This window comes from Hyperolius riggenbachi, chromosome 6 (assembly GCF_040937935.1).
Source record: "Hyperolius riggenbachi isolate aHypRig1 chromosome 6, aHypRig1.pri, whole genome shotgun sequence".
NCBI classification, from domain to species: domain Eukaryota; kingdom Metazoa; phylum Chordata; class Amphibia; order Anura; family Hyperoliidae; genus Hyperolius; species Hyperolius riggenbachi.
The window spans coordinates 135,081,019-135,099,938 of NC_090651.1; positions in this window are offsets into that span (position 1 = coordinate 135,081,019).

Consider the following 18,920-nt stretch of genomic DNA (forward strand, 5'->3'; position numbering starts at 1 on the left):
CCCCCCTGTGTTATAAGGAGGGCTGCCATGATGAGAGATATCGTCCTAGCTTGTGAATGCTCACTGAGAGGCATACTCCAGTGCTGCTGGTATAGCAAGTGTTTACACAATGATAAACCACCTAGAGCTGTTAACCCCTTCACTATCACTACACTATTGTTAAATTGTTAATTAGCTTGATTTCATTGTGTGACAGACAGTCAGAGTGTCTGCTCCAGTGCTGCTGGCCTAGCAAGTGTGTATACAGTGTAAACCTAAAGCTGTTCAGTGATCAACCCCTTCACTATCACTACACTATTGTTGTATTGTTAATTAGCTTGATTTCATTGTGTGACAGTCGGAGTGTGTGCTCCAGTGCTGCAGGCAGCTGCTATGTGTCTGTGTGTGTGCTGTGCACCGACCAGGCCAGCTGCTGCCTGCTGGCCAGCTATTAGCCTTAGCTAACTACAGTATAGGTTAAGTTAGGGATTAGGGAATAGGATTACTGTGTTATTGTGTAGTTAGTACTGTAGTACTGCAGTCAGTGCTAGAAGTTTTAGAGTAGTAGTACTACTGAGTTAGCTTACTACAGAACTGCTGTGCCGCAGAGCAGTGCCAGTGTGACAGTTAGTGTCCTCTCCTCTGCTGTCTGACTGTCACTTGGCACTTTGCACTTGGCACGTGGCACTTTGCACGTTGCACTTGGCACGTGGCACTTTGCATGTGGTACTTTGCACGTGGCACTTGGCACGTGTCACGTGCAAAGTGCCACGTGCCACGTGCTACGTGCAAAGTGCCACGTGCCAAGTGCAAAGTGCCAAGTGCGACGTGCCAAGTGCCACATGCCAAGTGACACGGGCCACTGCCAAGTGCCATGCCCGGCATGCTTCTGGCAGACGCTACACCTGCTGCTGCTGCATTGCCCTGCTCCTGCTGCCTTTGCTGCTCCCACCGCCAGGGTGCCACAGGCCACTGCTGCTGTGCTGATACCACCTATATTTAACCCAAAACACAATTGCTGCAACATTTTTTGGAGGTGTCTGGGCTGAAAACTGCCATGTCCCAGTTGTGCGGTTGGACTTTGGACTTTGGAATGTGGGCTGCACGATCGCTGTCTGGAACCTAGTCCTGATGTTAATTGACAGCCATTTTTATGGGGGGAGGGGGATTTTAAGTCCCCACATCATCAATTAGTGTTCCCGTTTAAAAGATAATGATGCTACATGCCTCATTTACCCCAAAAAAAATGTTTTTAAAGCAATTTAAAGGCCACTTCCGGGTTTTCTATCCAGATATCTGAATTTGCCCGGATATCCCGGATACTGGGGTCGGATATCCGATCCGGGTCAGATACTAAAATGGTCAAATCCGGATATCCGATCTGGATCTGGATATATGGGTATCCGGATCAGGGACAATCCGGGTTTTGAAAAGGGGTATCCAAGCACCCCTGGATACAGACATCTGGAATGGTTCTGCTATCTACCTGAAGTGATCATATCAGTGAATCTCTACTGTCTGTGATGTGTCATATTGAACCCCAGGTAGGAGGTTAGCAAATCGAGAACTGAAGTCAGAATAGAATTCAAAAGCTATTTTAATCAAAAACATCTCAACAGGTCAAGTTACATATTAACATAGGACCCCTTATTTGATAGCAGCGTCACAATTATTGCATACTTTGAACTTGTGAGTTTTCAGATAGTCTGCTGGAAATTTTTTTTCAGGATGTCAGAATGGCCTCCCAGAGCTGCTGTTTTAATGTAAGTTGCTTCCCACCCTAATCTTTTGTGCTTGAGGATTCTCCAAAGGTTCTCAATAGGATTGAGGGGGGTTGCACCATTAGTTTCTCTCCTCTTATAATGATAGCAGCCAATTATGCAGAGGTATTTTGCAACATGAGCTAGTGCATGAAGATACATTTGTCACAGAAATGATGGTCCTTCTTGTACCATGGAAGAAAGTGGTCAGTCAGAAACTCCACATACCTTTCATAGGTCATTTTCACACCTTCAGAGACCCTAAAGTGGCTAATCAGCTCTCTCTATATGATTCTGGCCCAAAGCATGACTCTGCCACCTGATGTCACAGCCTTGTTGGGACATTGGTGGCTGTCCATCAATTATCCACCACTTCATCCATCTGGGCCATCAAGGGTTGCACAGCACTCAGTAAACAAGACTGTGTGAAAATTAGTCTTCATGTAGTTCTGGGCCCACTGCAGCTGTTTCTGCTTGTGAGCATTGGTTAGTGCATAACTGCAATTCTCTGGAGGATCTTGCATCTTGATCTTCTCAGGTCTCCAGAGGCACCAGCAGCTTCAAATACTTGTTTGCTGCTTTGTTATAGCATTTTAGCACCTGCTCTTTTAATCCAATATATCTGGCAGAAAACTTCCTACCCATGTGTACACTGAGTAAGTCAAAAATCTTTTAACAGTACGATGATCGCACACACTTAAAGAGAGTCTGAAGCGAGAATAAATCTCGCTTCAGACCTCATAAATAGCAGGGGCACGTGTGCCCCTGCTAAAACGCCGCTATAGCGCGGCTTAACGGGGGTCCCTTCACCCCCAAATCCCCCTCGATACACCCGGGGAGCGCTTCCTGGTTGGGGCAGGGCTAACAGCCGCAGCCCTGCCCCACGCGCGTCTGTCAGCGCGTATCTCCGCCTCTCCCCTGCCCCTCTCAGTCTTCCTTCACTGAGAGGGGCGGGGGAGAGGCGGCGATGCGCCGCTGACAGACGCGACTGGAGGCAGGGCTGCAGCCGTTAGCCCTGCCTCCAGGAAGGGAAATTCTGCGACCTTTCTACGACACACTTTTGCGGGGGGTGGGTTGGGGGTGAAGGGACCCCCGTTTAGCCGCCGGATAGCGGTGTTTTAGCAGGGGCACACGTGCCCCTGCTATTTATGAGCTCTGAAGCGAGATTTATTCTCGCTTCAGAGTCTCTTTAAAGAGGAACTTTAACCTCAGATTGAACTTCATCCACATCAGTAGCAGATACCACCTTTCCCACGAGAAATTTTGACCTTTTCTCATCAGAGACATCTGCATGGCTGATTTTGTGGTAAAACCCCACCCATCATGTGATGTCAGGACCATGGACCTGACAGTTCCTGTCTGTGAACCTTGTGTTCCTGTCTGTGAACCTTGTTGCATTGTAAGAAATAATGGCTGTTTCCAACTGCCAAGCATACAACCAGGGCCGGCCTTTGACCTGAGCGACCGGTGCGATCGCTCAGGGCGCCGGCTTCCAGGGGGCGCTCCTGCCGCCTGTGTTTTAATTTGGAAGCTGCGCCCCGGCTGTGTCCGTCTTGCTCCGCCCCCCCCCGTGCCGCTGCTGGGCAAACATGAATGATGCGGCCACCGTGATGGAGGGGGGAGCCGCGGGGAGGGCAGCCCGTCCTCTCCCTCCCTCCTCTCCGGGCGCTCTCCGTGCTCGTGCTCCCCCCTGCAGCAGAGAGAACAACTCACCTCCCTGGTTCCGATCGCCGGCGCCTCTCACTTGCCGCTGGTCTCCTCTTGTACATTGTCACTGATACACACTAAACTTCCTGCTTAACAGGAAGTTTAGTGTGCATCAGTAACTATGTACAAGAGGAGACCAGCGGCAAGTGAGACACCGTGAAAGGCGCCGGCGATCGGAACCAGGGCAGGGAGGTGAGTTGTTCTCTCTGGCTCTGCTGCAGTCTGCATCGGAGGGGGGAGCACGGAGGGTAGCCCGGAGAGGAAGGGAGGGAGAGGTCGGGCTGCCCTCCCCGCGGCTCCCCCTCCAGTATGAGGGGAGGGGGGGGAGGGCACCTACCTACCTACCTACCTAATCTATACTGGGGGGGCAGCTACCTATCTAATCTATACTGGGGGGGCAGCTACCTATCTAATCTATACTGGGGGGCAGCTACCTATCTAATCTATACTGGGGGGCAGCTACCTATCTAATCTATACTGGGGGCACCTACCTATCTAATCTATACTGGGGGCACCTACCTATCTAATCTATACTGGGGGCACCTACCTATCTAACCTTTACTGGGGGGGGGGGATCTACCTATCTAATCTATACTGGGGGCACCTACCTATCTAACCTATACTGGGGGGGCAGCTACCTATCTAATCTATACTGGGGGGCAGCTACCTATCTAATCTATACTGGGGGGCAGCTACCTATCTAATCTATACTGGGGGCACCTACCTATCTAATCTATACTGGGGGCACCTACCTATCTAATCTATACTGGGGGCACCTACCTATCTAACCTTTACTGGGGGGGGGATCTACCTATCTAATCTATACTGGGGGCACCTACCTATCTAACCTATACTGGGGGGGCAGCTACCTATCTTATCTATACTGGGGGGCAGCTACCTATCTAATCTATACTGGGGGGCAGCTACCTATCTAATCTATACTGGGGGGCAGCTACCTATCTAACCTATACTGGGGGGGGCAGCTACCTATCTAATTCACACTGTGGACTGCTACCTATCTAATCTATACTGGGGGCACCTACCTATCTAACCTATACTGGGGGGGGGCAGCTACCTATCTAATCTATACTGGGGGCACCTACCTATCTAACCTATACTGGGGGGGCAGCTACCTATCTAATCTATACTGGGGGCACCTACCTATCTAACCTATACTGGGGGGGCAGCTACCTATCTAATCTATACTGGGGGCAGCTACCTATCTAAACTATACTGGGGGCAGCTACCTATCTAACCTATACTGGGGGCAGCTACCTATCTATACTATATTGGGGGAACCTACCTATCTAACCTATACTGGGGGGGCAGCTACCTATCTAAACTATACTGGGGGCAGCTACCTATCTAACCTATACTGAGGGCAGCTACCTATCTATACTATACTGGGGGAACCTACCTATCTAACCTATACTGGGGGGGCAGCTACCTATCTAATCTATACTGGGGGCAGCTACCTATCTAAACTATACTGGGGGCAGCTACCTATCTAACCTATACTGGGGGGGCAGCTACCTATCTATACTATACTGGGGGAACCTACCTATCTAACCTATACTGGGGGGGCAGCTACCTATCTAACCTATACTGGGGGCAGCTACCTATCTAACCTATACTGGGGAGGCAGCTACCTATCTAATCTATACTGGGGGCAGCTACCTATCTAATCTATACTGGGGGCAGCTACCTATCTAAACTATACTGGGGGCAGCTACCTATCTAACCTATACTGGGGGCAGCTACCTATCTAATCTATACTGAGGGCAGCTACCTATCTAATCTATACTGGGGGCAGCTACCTACCTAACCTATACTGTAGGCAGATCCCCCCCTTTAGTGTATATAGGCTTAGGCTACTAGTCTTACAGTCGCAGATCCCCTTTTAGTGTATTTAGGCAGCAGATCCCCCCCCCCCTATTAGTGTATGTGTGTGGTGCGCTCACACGCGAAGAGGATTAATTTGGGGGGGGGGGCACCAAAATCTGGTTACGCTCAGGGCGCTGTGAAACCTAAGGCCGGCCCTGCATACAACTGTCAAGAATACAATTTCCCTGTGCGGAATTATTATTATTATTGATTTTTAAAACACCAACATAGTCCATGGCATTATACAAAGTAAGAAACGAACATGGGGTACATAAAAATACAGGCAATGGTATACACAAATAAATTAAATACAGAATTGATTCAAAATAATTGGTAATTACAGTGACAAAAGTAACATGATGAATAAAATGTATAAAAAATTCCAAGATACAAAAGGATGAGGGAGCCATGCCTTTGCGAGCTTACAATCTAAAGCAAGGGTCCACAAATGTTTTGGGTCCTGGTCAACATACTTCAGACTGCTGGGGGGCCGGAGTATAGGTAGAAGTTTTTGCGGGCCAGAAAGTGATGCATACTAAGGTGACAACCTTCAGTCCAATTGGACAACAGTGTCACCTGATGTGGAATTTGATTGGAAACCAGTGAATTACTGCTTTCTTGCTTCATTGTATATGCGGACCACCAATATTTAAAGATGTAGCTGACCACATCTATAATACATTTTGTGTGTGGGGGCCGGTAAAAAAGCCTCAGGGGCCACATTCGGCCCGTGGGCCTTAGTTTGAGGACAACTGATCTAAAGGAATGGGGGGAAACAAGAGGTGGGGTAGTATACAATAAACATACCTAGAGGCAGTGGGTTTTTAGGATATCTAGTAGGAGTGCAACTTGGCCTTAAGTTAAAGAGTAACTGTTAGGCATTAAACACAAAATCAAGTGTTACATAGCTAAAAAGGATGCTAACAAGGCAATTCAAATGTTTAAAGGAACAAGTGGAAAGGCTGCTGCACTCACGTTTAACACATATGGGAGCCGGGAAATAGAAGCCAAACTTCAAGAATCCAGGAAAAATCCCACTGCACCAGATGGTGGGATATTGTCAAAAAACCTTTATTAGTAATCCATCATCAAAGTAGCATACAAAAGCTCACGCGTATCGGAGCAACGGCTCCTTAATCATAGCTTATAAAAAACATGCATTGCACAGGTTAGATAGGTGAAGTGGACACACCCATGGGTGTCCATTCAGTTCTTAAAGAGACATACAGTTTAAAATGGTGTGAACTGATACAATACACCTAATATAAAAAACACATATACAGTGAATGTCATAAAAAAACACAGTACCAAGAGCGCATGCAATCAGTTATATATAATCACAAAAGGCAGGAATGATTGGGAACAAGGGGAATAAGAGGGAGGGAACACAAAAGGGGGGAGGGGGGGGGGGAGTAAGGGAGGGGGGGGAGAGGAAAAGGGGGAAACAAGGAGAGAGCAAAGCACAAATGACATGCAGCGTAACACAGTGTATGGAGACATGTGCACATGCACACACACATATATATATATATGCGCATACACACATGAAACGCTCTGAATGCTGGACATGGACCCATCTGGAAACTAGAATGGGAACCCCCAAAATTTTTAATCATCATTGCTATACATTATATATCATGCTAAGGTCTAATCTAGAGTTTAGACCCGAGGGTGAACAGGTCCCCAACTTCCATATCCAGTATGTTTCTCTCTTTAACAAATTCCTGTATATATCCCCACCCCTCATAGAGCTTGTAACCCTTTCTACACCCTGGAATTTAAAACCAGACATGTCACCAGAGTGGACTTGTAAGAAATGTTTAGAAACGCTGGAGATCTTAGTGATATAGGAGTTGTCTCTGATGCACCTACCGGCCCCATTATAATGCTCAGCTATTCTTTGTCGCAAAGGGCGGGTGGTGCAGCCGACATATTGAACCTAACAAACCTGACACGAAACTAAATATACCACATTGTTCGTATGGCAATTGATATACTGCTTCATGTCATAAGTAGTACATTTAGAATACGAGACAATTTCCCGTGTTCGACCATGGACGCCGCAATATCTACACGTATAGTACCCACATTTATAAGAGCCCTTATACGTTAGCCAGGTTGGCTTTTGTTTGGCTTTACTGCAAAACAAACTAGGTGAGAGACTTGTAGCAACAGTAGGAGCGCGTCGTGAGGAGAAACCACATCCTTCATTAATATTTTATGTAGCTTAGGGTCTAAGTGCAGGACAGGCAAGTATTTTTTAATGGTACTAACAATCTGGTTGTATTCCAGGCTGTAAGAGGTTACAAAATTAACCCCTTTATTGTATTGCCTGTCCGTGCATACTGAACCCGAAGCTAAAAGACTCTGCCGTTTTTTACATAGTGCTAGGTTTTTGGCCTTTATTATCTGATCTCTTTTATAGCCCCGATCATAAAGTCGTGATTCTACTATTCCCAGATCCTGTTGTAACATAGCAGGTTCAGAGCAGTTTCTGGCTGCTCTAACCATTTCACCATATGGGATGGATTTCAATGTATGGCTAGGATGACAACTATTCGCCAGTAACAATGAGTTGCCAGCACAGGCCTTTCTAAAAGTCCTGGTCTGAATTCTTTTGGATCCCTCTTTGCTCGTTAATGTGAGGTCCAGATAGTCTATTTCAATCATATTGGAGACCATTGTGAAAGAAAGATTTAAACTGTTGTCATTACAGTAATTTAAAAAACCGGGTAGAGTATCACTCGGGCCCCTCCATATTAACAACAAATCGTCAATATATCTGGCATACCAAAATAAAGAGTCAGAAAAAGGGTTATCCTCTCCAAAGATGCGGAGCTCCTCCCACCACCCCATGTACAAATTTGCCAGGGATGGGGAGAATTTGGCTCCCATAGAAGCTCTGCATCTCTGGAGATAGTAAACCCCATCAAACAAAAAGTAATTACGACGGAGAAGATACTCTACTGACAATATAAGAAAGTCTCTCACCGCTGGTTGAAAGGAATCATATTTCCTAATATGAAAATCTAAAGCTTGTAGAGCCAGGTGATGGGGTATCGAAAAATACAAGGAAGCGACATCCATGGTCACCCAGGCGAAACGGTCATCCCACTCCAAACTCTCTAAACTAGATAACTAGTGTGTGGTATCATGCAAAAAGCCAGTAAGGCGACGTACCAAAGGTTGGAGGCATGTATCTACCCATTGTCCGAGACGTTCACCCAAAGAGCCTATGCCCGCAACTATCGGGCGGCCCCTTTGGGGGAACGTCTGGTTTATGGACTTTAGGTAAATGATGAAAAATCGGGACAATGGGGGCCTCCACCATGAGGTACCTCCCTTCCCTTTCACTATATAACCTGTGCAATGCATGTTTTTTGTAAGCTATGATTAAGGAGCCGTTGCTCCGATACGCGTGAGCTTTTGTATGCTACTTTAAAGATGGATTACTAATAAAGGTTTTTTGACAATATCCCACCATCTGGTGCAGCGGGATGTTTCCTGGATTCTTAAAATCTTACTTTTTTTCCCAAAAGGTCTCCTCTCCCATGCCCCCAGGCTCTAACATGGTACGCACACGCAAAAGAGAAGTGACAGGCATGCTGAATCAGCCTGATTGGCTGAAGCCTCTGTCACTCACCTCTCTGTGCTGTGATTGGCCGCTTGGTCTCCCCTTCACTGCGGTGGTCACAGCCTCTGTTAGAGCACAGGGAGGGGGGCCAGAGGCTATCTCCTGTCACTGTCCTCGGCTCCCCTCCTCCAGTGGCATGTCCGCCCCCTTCTCTGCCCGCCTGCCGCATCTCCCACCACTGCATTTCCCCTTTTCCTGTGCTGACCAGAAGGGGAAGGATAAAGGCGGCACACACAGACTCACCTAATAATGGTTCCAGGTGCTGCAGTTCCCTTCTATACTCTCTGCACTACCGCTGGCGGTAGTGCAGAGCAGGGGCATAACTAAGAGCCCCCGGGCCCCCCTGCAGAAATTCTGAGCGGCCCCCCTCCCCCCGGGGCCCGCTCATGGCCGTTTTGGGGGGCTGGAGGGGTCGCAACATGAGGGGAAAGCTATGGCCACACTCGGCGGGGATGGGGGAAGGTCTCCCCCCTCCCTCACCTCGGCTTTACCCTCTGCGCTCCCCTCCAGCTTCAATAGCTATGTATGTGCAGCGGAGCGGCGGGCAGCGGCAGGCAAACATACTTTCTGTGCGTCCGGGCGCTTCTCGCTCAAGTGACTGACGCGACTTCCTGTTTTATACAGGAAGTTGCGTCAGTCACTATTGCGAGAAGTGTATGTTTGCCTGCCGCTGCCGCCGCTCCGCTGCACTTACATAGCTATTGAAGCTGGAGGGGAGCGCAGAGGGGAAAGCCCGAGGTGAGGGAGAGGGGGGGACCTTCCCCCCTCCCCATCGAGTGTGGCCATAGCTTTCCCCTCATGCTGCGACCCCTCCAGCCCCCCAAAAAGGTCACAAGCGGGCCCCTGCAGGCGCTTTGGCTGCATCCCCTATTGTTACGCCCATGGTGCAGAGAATCGATGGGGACTGCAGCGTTTGCATCTATTATTAGGTGAGTCTGTGCCTGCTGCATTTATCCTCCCCGCTGTGCTCATAATTAGTGCAGGGAGGAGGGAGATGCGGGGGGGGGGGGGGGGGCTTGGCGAAGAATCTACCCAGAGGATGCAAGATGGCCCCTGCCATCAAGAGAATGCTCTTTATTTATGCTATAAAATGAAATGGAAGGAAAACGTGGACACTGCAATACATCTGTTATGTAAGTAGAGCAAGTATTTATCTACCTACATATGTGTTTGTTTGTTTTTTTGGGGGGGGGGGGGGGCATATTATTGCCAATAGTTTCTCTTTAATGGAGGAATGACCTAAGGTAGAGCGTTTGCTTATCGGAAAAAGTGAGTTCTGCAGGAGCATTTAAAGATATCAAAGGTTGAAGAATGACAGATGTATTGTGGAAGGGCATTCCAGAGGAGGGGTGAAGCACGTGTTAAATCTTTTATATGTGAAGGCGAAGAGGTAATTCTAGAGGAGGAATGTTCATTTACGGAGAGTTCTATGCACAGGCATCACCTGGCAGGATTAAAGATGTCAGCACCTGTGATACATTTCCAGATGTAAATCAGGGTTAGTAAAGATTTTACAGTGGGAAAACTCTGAGCAAATAGTTTATAAATTCATGTTGAAAGAAAATAGGCTACTTATTAAATATGTTATTTTCACTACAGTTGCTCTTTAAGTTTTCATAAATACCGTATTTTTCGGACTATAAGACGCACTTTTTCTCCTCCAAAAGTGTGGGGGGAAAAGTCAGTGCGTCTTATAGTCCGAATGCTACAAATTTGGACCTGCGCCTGTGTTCTCTATCCCCGTGTTTACTATGTATGCATGCCGCCCCCGCCCCCTGTGTCAGCATTTTTCTTGTTGCAGCGTCTGCCTGCACTCTGTGTCCACGTGTCTGCATTTCCCGGGTGTTAATGTGTGCCCGGTATTTGCGTGTCCCGTGTCTTTAACACATATAAGTAGCTGCCACATAGTCATCAGTCATCAGGCTGTCCCCTGTTATCCAAATACATACCGCTCTTGCAGCTTTCATTATTGCGCTGTCTGCCCGGTACCGCCGTAGCTTGTATCAATCAGAAAGTCCCGGCCGACTTTGCAGGGAAATGCACCAATCAGGCGGGGGCGCTAGCCTCAACCGCCAATCACGCTGCGCAATGCTCATCCGATGGTGTTGAGGGCGGGACCACCTCTCCGTCATTGGGGCCAATCACAGCGCCCCCTGCCTGATTGGTGCATTTGCCTGCAAAGACGGCCGGGACTTCCTGATTGATACAAGCTACGGCGCTACCGGGGAAACAGCGCGATAATGAAAGCTGCAAGAGCGGTATGTATTTGGATAACAGGGGACAGCCTGATGACTGATGACTATGTGGCAGCTACTTATATGTGTTGAAGACACGGGGCACGCAAATACCGGGCACACATTAACACCGGGGAGTGCAGGCAGACACGGGGAAAATGCAGACACATGGAAATGCAGACATGGGAAAATGCAAACACGGGGACACAGAGTGCAGGCAGATGCTGCAACAGGGGAAATGCTGACACGGGGGGCATGCATACATAGATAGATGATCAAGCTCAAGGACAGCCTGATGATGAAGTGTATGTTTAAGACACCAGAGATGCAGACCAGGACAGGACATGCAGACACCGGGAACATAGAGTACATGGAGTTACAGGGATACGCAGACATTGGGGCACAGGGAAGCATGCAGACACTGGGGACACAGGGATAGCAAACTTTAGGACAATGGATAGAAAATACTGGACATGGAGGAAACAGTAAACAAAGGGACAGAGCACAAGGCATCGGACATCAAGACGGAGGACACAGGTAGACAGAGGACACAGGTGGACAGAAGACACAGGTGGACAGAGGACATTGAGACCTCAGTGGACACAGAGGGACATAGGTGAACACAGGGGGCACAAGTACAAGAAGGACATAAAGGAAGGCATAATAATTAGACAAAAAGGTCCATAACACGCCCCTGTACCATGGACGCAATAGGTTTAGTTTTTTTTTTTTTCTCTTGATTTTTGTCCTCTAAACCTAGGTGCGTCTTATAGTCCGGAGCGTCTTATAGTCCGAAAAATACGGTATATCTAAGGTTTCCATACCTTGTCCAAGGCATTCAACTATTTCACTCTTTTCAGCAGCAGAGAAATCCTTTTTCTATCCCATATATGCTTAAAAATGGTGGTCTGCTAAATAATGCGGAACATCCTTCTTTAGCAGTTTTCCATTAATTGGGCTCATCTGGCAAACCAATTCCACAAGTGTCAGAGATTGATTTCAGTAATAAAAGAGCCCTGAGACAAAATACCATCCATGAGTTTACTTGAAAAACAAAATATTTAATTTTGATGACACTTAACTACAATTTGCATGATTTTTTGGAGCAAGGGGTATATGTATTATGTCAATACTCACATGGTTATAACTAACTTAATCCATCTAATGTGTCTACATGTTTTGCCACAATGTGCCAAAGTAATCTAAACTCATAGTCCTTTTACGTAACCTCTTGTTATATCCTTATTCCTTTGCATTTTAAAGGTTTTGCTTCTAGAATGAACACATCTATTCCAAATAAAAATATATCATAAAATCAAAATTTCATTCATTCATTTCTTGTTATTTCTTGTCTTGATATGTGGAATAATACATTTATAGTATTAGTAGTAGTGGTAGTACTTGAAAACAAAGAATATGCTATGAATACCCCATGAGGAGATGGACTAGTTCAAAACCTGTCAATTCTTTCAGATATTAACTGCTTACTTTTTTTGCTGCAGTGGTCCTTTAATGGTACTTAACTCCTGACATGATTGTAGAAGGTAGTAGAGGTCACAGTAGATGTACTTGGAAGAGCATTTTATAGCTTGCATCCCACTTTGTCATGTAACTAATTAGTCCTTCCTAAGAAGCCGAAAATGATAGGAATGATCATACAATATATGCCCACTTAGCTATTACCTGACAAAGCTGAATTTGACCCCCAGAACATTTTCTTTTTATTTGCAAACATAATTGCTTTACTACCCTGTGCTGTCATAAGCATTCTTTTTTTAAAGTATGCAGTTAAACTGGTCAAGGTAAATAGGAATTATTAACTGTTCTATTTAAACTTAAAAAAATAGCAGCATCACCTGCACAAAACATGCTCTGAACAAAGAGCCATCCAGCACCCAACATTTGGGACAAGTCATTTTCTAACAACAAGGATGTAACTCTACACTTGCCTGACTCTCGATGTACATGGGAGGTACCTTCCAAAGCTGTATGAATATAAGACTGAGTTTTGTATGTCCAAGAACAGGCTGACACTGTATATGTCTTCAGCCTGACTCTGCACTGGTAGATGACAAGGTAAGGAAATGTCTTGACTGTTTGGGAAAGAAAAAAATATTTCTGGAATACAGTTGTTTCTGTGTTTTCTTTCTCTCTCTCTGTGCGTCTCTCTCTCTCTCTCTTTCTTAGTAATTCATTTTTTCTTAAAAGTGCACAATCAAAGAAACAAAACTTGCTGACTAAATAGCACCAAAGTCTATTATAGGCTTTGGTGCTTTTTAGTCGGCAATTTTCATTTCTTTCATGTTCAAAAGCACAAAAAGCTGAGAGTACAAACAATATATGTAAAGATCAAAAGCAAGGTGTGTTTGGTCGTAAGGATAGATATTCTAATAAATTAATAATACCCCATAACGCCTTATAAAGAAACTACCACTGACTAGAATGACTGCTGCGTTTAATAAGCTGTGATTATTGGAAACACAAAAGATAGAGTTCTTTTAAACAGAATGTACAAAATACACCTTTTGAAAGTAAATAAACAGTATTATGTAATTTTGTTTAGGTAAATGTATATTTTAGGTGTTTAATGAAAAAGACCAGTTTTTGTTTCATATGGATGACGGTCCAAGATTAACAGTTGAAAACTGTTATGTGTACATTTCCAGAATAACAGTCACACTGTTTACTGCAGAAAATGCTGAACTATTAATAATGTAGTAAATATGATATTGCATGGTTGTTTAGAAAGGCCTTTTTGTATAACAGGGGTAGCTGCAGTCACTATGCCATATGGACTAGTGGTGCTGAAGTTTGCTGCCTAATTTTGTATGAGTGGCTGTCTGCATCATTATGATGTTTTAGGGGCAGGCCAAGGTCAAGACTCATGGCTAGCAGAAAAAGGTTTGGACAAATGTCACGGCCTGCACTGGCAGGTGGTGGAGCAAGCTTATGGTAATAGCCAGAGGTTGGGGTTGACTAAAGTTGGAGCACATATTGAAATCAGGGTTAGCCATTAGCAGGGACAGGGGTCAAGGTTATGGCATAGATACACACACTATAGAGGCACATTGGAGCTATGCAAAGTAATTAGCACTGAGTGCTGTTTGAGTAAGGTTTAAACAACCCAGCCTTACCACCAGTCCCATGGCCATAACCCTGTTCTGAGGGTCAGGCCCACAACTTAAACCATGCATGCATCATAGAAGGCGAGGGGGGCACACTAAGGAGGACAGTGGCTACACCATCTTGTAGGATGCCTAGGATAAGAGTGCAGCAAGGATGCTGGAGCTGGAGGTTCTGAAGTACAGTATAGGAACCCAATAAATGATTTAGTAGTACTAAAAACAACCACAATTACATTGGTGGACTTGTGTTAGCAGCATGAGTTTTTTTAAGGTATCCCAAGCTCACTGTGGGTGGTCGTTGGAGTGAGGTGTCCCGCTCAAGCTGTCTGACTACTACCACTTTACCTCCTCATGTCCAGACCATGTCAGACCCAAACTAGATGTTTCCTTATTGTGACTCATCAGGTGCACAAGTCCAGTGCAGCTTGTAATTGTCTAAATACTGTTTGTTTGCTTCTCCCCACTTATCCATTACTCTTTAATGCTACTGCTCTAGCTCACTTTGGCTACGGGAGAACTTACATTTTCAAAATAATGTTTGCAGAGATTTGACTGTTTTCAAAATATGTACGGCCTTCATAGAATAATAAAACACCATAACAATAAAATCAATCCCAATCATTCAAATGTATTTGAACAAGAGTGGACCTAATCAACTATCTAATTTATGTACAATGTTGAATCCTTCCTCTACTATACTTAAGTTCCTAATAATAAGTGCCTGGGTTTCTACTGAGGGGAATGTTGTTACGACTCAAAGCTCTAGTTCAATAAGTCAACAGCATTGTGAGTAACCACTGTATTATTACTGTAGAATGAGAATTTTGTAGAGATTATCAGTTATCTCTTATGGCGCGTACACACACCGTGTGTTACAAACAATGGGTCCGTCAGACCCTCCAGCCGGGCGGTCGTTCTGCTGACAGTAGTACGTTTGTACAGGTTGTCGGCAGACGGATAAGACTGTTTTTGACGGATCCGCTTGGCGGATCCGTCAAAAACAGTCTTATCAGTCTCCCAACAGCCTGTACACACGTACTAGTGTCGGCAGAACGACCGCCCTGCGGGAGGGCCTGACGGATCCGTCGTTTGTAACAATACGGCGTGTGTACGTGCGTTTATAGTCCTACTCTACCGGGCATAGTTGTAATTTTACAATGTACCTTGTTCAGAGAGGACGGTCGGCTCAGTAGGGGGTTGTCAAGTTGGGATGGAGCTTCAAGCTAAGATCTGGTAATTGGATCTGCATGTTTTTCAAACTAAAAAAAAAAATCCTGTGCTCACACCATTCAACAGCTACATACCTGACAGCAGGTACTAAGAGGGGGTGGGACCATGTTCCTGACAAGTTCTGCAACCCTGATCTCACCTCATAACCCAGGTCTTATAATCTAACCAATGTACTGTAAAGGTAGGAAAGCAGCAGGTAGACCACATTGCGGCCCTGAAAGTGATGCATTATTTGTCATGAACACTCTACCCTGCACATGTGAAATTACATTAGTGGGTTTAATGCCTTAGCATCCCTACAATCAGTTGACATGGAGGGATAAAACCCTTGAGTTTCTTATCCCGTGCAATCTGTATTTCTATTTTTTCATTCAATCAATGCAACTTGGTGTTATATAAGATATAGCACCAGCCAGAGCACTATCTGCACGGAGTTTGTATGTTCTCCCCGTGTCTGCATGGGTTTCGGTTGGCTTCCCCTTAAAATGGCCCTAGACAAGTGGCATAGCAATAGGGGATGCAAAGGTTGCCACCGCACCGCGGCCCCTGGAACAGAGGGGCCCACTAGAGGCCCTCCCTCATCCACAGTATAAGCTTTGCGTTGGTGCTATGCTGGTAATGATCACCTCCATATGTGCATTGAATAATAGTAATTCTTAGCAAACTGTTTCCTTACTCTGATTACACCTCTGTGACACTACAGCTGTACTTGGTAAGTTTTGGGGCTCCATATCAACAGGGTACAAATTCAGGATCTGGTGCACAAGTCTCTATTATAGACTAAGTTCACCTCAGGGATCAAACCGAGGGAAGGCAGGTTGAAAAAAGCTCTGCAATTTGGATTAAGAACAACCGCCACTCACTGAACTTTATGTCAAAAAATACTTTATTGGTAGAAAAATAGCAAAACACTCCTCTGAATTCCCCCCTACCCCTATCAACAGGGCCGGCTCTACCATAGAGGCAAAGAGGGCAGTCCCCTGTAGGGGCCCCAAGGTGTCCCCCCCCCATCTTAACTGTCTCTCCCCGAGGCCTCTGCAGAGTCTTTTGCAGAGTAGTATCTTACCTGTGCTGGTGGGCAGGTGAGACATTACACTAACAAAAACTCTGCAGGGGCCTCAGGGAGCACAGTTAAGTTGGGAGGTGATTGGGAGGGGATGCAGTCAGTTCAGGGACCCAGAAAGTAAATTCGGCTGCAATAAAGGGCCCCTAATGGTGCTTTTTGGTCGGCGAGGGGATCTGTTGGGGCCCCCTAGGGTAATTTTGCCCTGGCTCCCCATTGTTACTAGAACTGACCCATGCATATCAGTAGCGTTCTTGGTGGCCCCATGTACTACTCACACTGGGGCCCTAAGCTCCTTAGTTATGCCACTGCCCTAGACTATGATAGATACGCTACATGGTACATACATAGGCACATGACCAAAGTAGAGATTAGATTGTGAGCCCATCTGAGCGACAGTTAAGTGACAAGAAAATATATTCTGCACAGCGCTGTGGAAGATGTCAGCGCTATATAAATACTAATTAATAATACAAATAATAAATAATATAAGCTCTGAGGATGGGGCCTTTCCATATGTAAAAGTGGGTTTTGGGGGTGAAATAGTTCTATCTGTTCTGTCTGTTTCTAAAATGCCCAAATATTTCTGTATAATTGTTTGCACAGATTTACTGGTATACTGAGTATTATATATTGAGTATTATATTCAGTGACAGACATGGCCCGAACAGTTCGCCGTCGGAAAGTTCCCAGCAAATTTCCGCTGTTCGCGTTTGCGGCGAACATATGGTGTGATCGACCCGCCCCCTATACGTCATAATGGAGCCAAACTTTGACCCCTGACCTCACAGTCAGCAAACACATGGCAGCCGATCAGCTCACTTGTTGTGATGTGCACCCCAAATAGCACTTTAGAGGGCTAGTACAACGGTTTCCTGTGTTTTTTTGTGTGTGACACTCCAGCCCACTGACACCCAGAGCTGTGTGCACACTAGTACTGCTGTTGCTACATTAAGTTGCAGGCAGAGAACCACTCCTGTGCATTATTATTTCACTGTATTGTGATATTACTATTGCATTTCTCTGTGTGTGACACTCCACAACCCACTGACACCCAGAGCTGTGCACAGTTACACTGCTATTGTTGCTACATTAAGTTGCACACACATTACCACTCCAGTGCATTATTTATAGGAATGTACTGTGATTTCTGCCCTTTAGGGATTAAAGCCCGACTTTGCGTCAACTACGTAATTTTTGGTGGGACTTTTGGCATGGATCTTCCTCCGGCATGCCGCCACAGTCCAGGTGTTAGATCCCTTTGAAACAACTTTTCCATTACTTTTGTATCCAGAAACAGTTTTTGTAGGTTTTATAATTCGCCTGCCCATTGAAGTCTATGGTGGTTTGCATGTTCGCGAACATTTGCGGAAGTTAAATTTGATGTTCGCAACATTCCTATTCAGTGATTAATGCTCACTCCGAATGTTCTCTGCTTTTGCTCTTTCTTTTATTTCTGTACTATTGACTTTATTAGAGTTTGTTTAGCTACGTGTTCTACCTTTTCAGTTCCTTGTGTTAAAATCTCAGGTGAGTATCCTTTATCAACAAACCAGTTAAACAACATCTTAGCATGTCTCCTATAGAGTATCAGTTGTAAAGGGGCCAGAGCCGTCTGTGTTAAAAGGGCACCGTCATAGACTTCAATGTTAGTTGATGCAATTTTGTAAGCGGTAGAAAAGGGTGCCTGTATTTTTTTATGGCTATTTAAATTGCGGCTACAATACAGTGGAATGCGAAAGTTTGGGCAACCTTGTTAATTGTCATGATTTTCCTGTATAAATTGTTGGTTGTTACGATAGAAAAATTTCAGTTAAATATATCATATAGGACAGTGTTCCCCAACCCTGTCCTCAAGGCCCACCAACAGTACATGTTTTGCAGAAAACCACAAACATGCACAGGTGAGGTAATTAGTGTCTCAGCAGAGCTGATTAACCCTCTTTGTGGATTTCCACAAAACATGCACTGTTGGTGGGCCTTGAGGACAGAGTTGGGGAACACTGATTGTAGGAGACGCACCAAGTGATATTTGAGAAGTGAAATTAAGTTTATTACATTTACAGAAAGTGCGCAATATTTGTTTAAATAAAATTAGGAAGGTGCATAAATTTGTTGTCCACAAAAAAGAATGAAATCAATATTTAGTAGATCCTACTTTTGCAGAAATTACAGCCTCTAAATGCTTCCTGTAGGTTCCAAATTAGTCTGGATTCTGGTTGAAGCTTGTCATTTTATTGATTCCAAAACCTTTAGAACTATTGAAACTCAAATTGGCTTGGTAAGCTCAGTGACCCCTGGCTA